This window comes from Tupaia chinensis, unplaced genomic scaffold (assembly GCF_000334495.1).
Source record: "Tupaia chinensis unplaced genomic scaffold, TupChi_1.0 Scaffold144312_1, whole genome shotgun sequence".
In the NCBI taxonomy this organism is placed as follows: domain Eukaryota; kingdom Metazoa; phylum Chordata; class Mammalia; order Scandentia; family Tupaiidae; genus Tupaia; species Tupaia belangeri.
Genome location: NW_006204170.1, coordinates 82,276 through 83,046, shown reverse-complemented (window position 1 = coordinate 83,046; position 771 = coordinate 82,276).

Sequence of the window (771 nt, the reverse complement as noted above, 5' to 3'; positions counted from 1 at the left end):
ATCTACATATTTAATGCAATACCAATCAAAGTACCAGACACATTCTTCACAGATCTAGAAAAGACAATCATAAAATTTGTGTGGAATCATAAAAGACCACGTATTGTCAAAGCAATTCTGCAGACGAGTAGAGTGAGTGGCATCTCACTCCCTCTCCCAAAAATATACTGCAAAGCTGTGGTAATCAAAACAGCATGGTACTGGCACAGAAACAGACATGCCAAACAATGAACAGATTTAGAGTCCCCAAAAATAAATTCCCAAACATATAGTCTACTGATTTTTGACAAAAGGTACCAGTCAATCCAGTGGGAAAAGGAAACCTTCTTCAGCAAATGGTCCTAGAAAAATTGGATTTCCACTTGCAGAAAGATGAATTTGAACCCCTACCTCTCACCTCTGACAAAATTTAAGTCAATGTGGATCAAGGATCTAAATCTAAGATTACATCAGACTAAGAAGTTTCTGCATGGCAAAAGACACAGAATCAATAGGCCTCAGAATGGGAAAATATTTTTGTAAATTATGCATCAGATTAGGGACTGATAATGGGAACACACAAGGAACTCAAACAGCTGTTTGGAAAAAAAGATGATCAGCCCTATTAAAAGATGGGAGAAGGAGTTGAAAAGAACACGCACTAAAGATGACATAGGAATAGCCAAAAGGCATATGAAAAAATGCTCAACATCCCTCATCGTAAGGGAAATGCAGATCAAAACATGAGATACCATCTAATCCCAGTCAGAATGACTAAGATTTAAAAAAAGA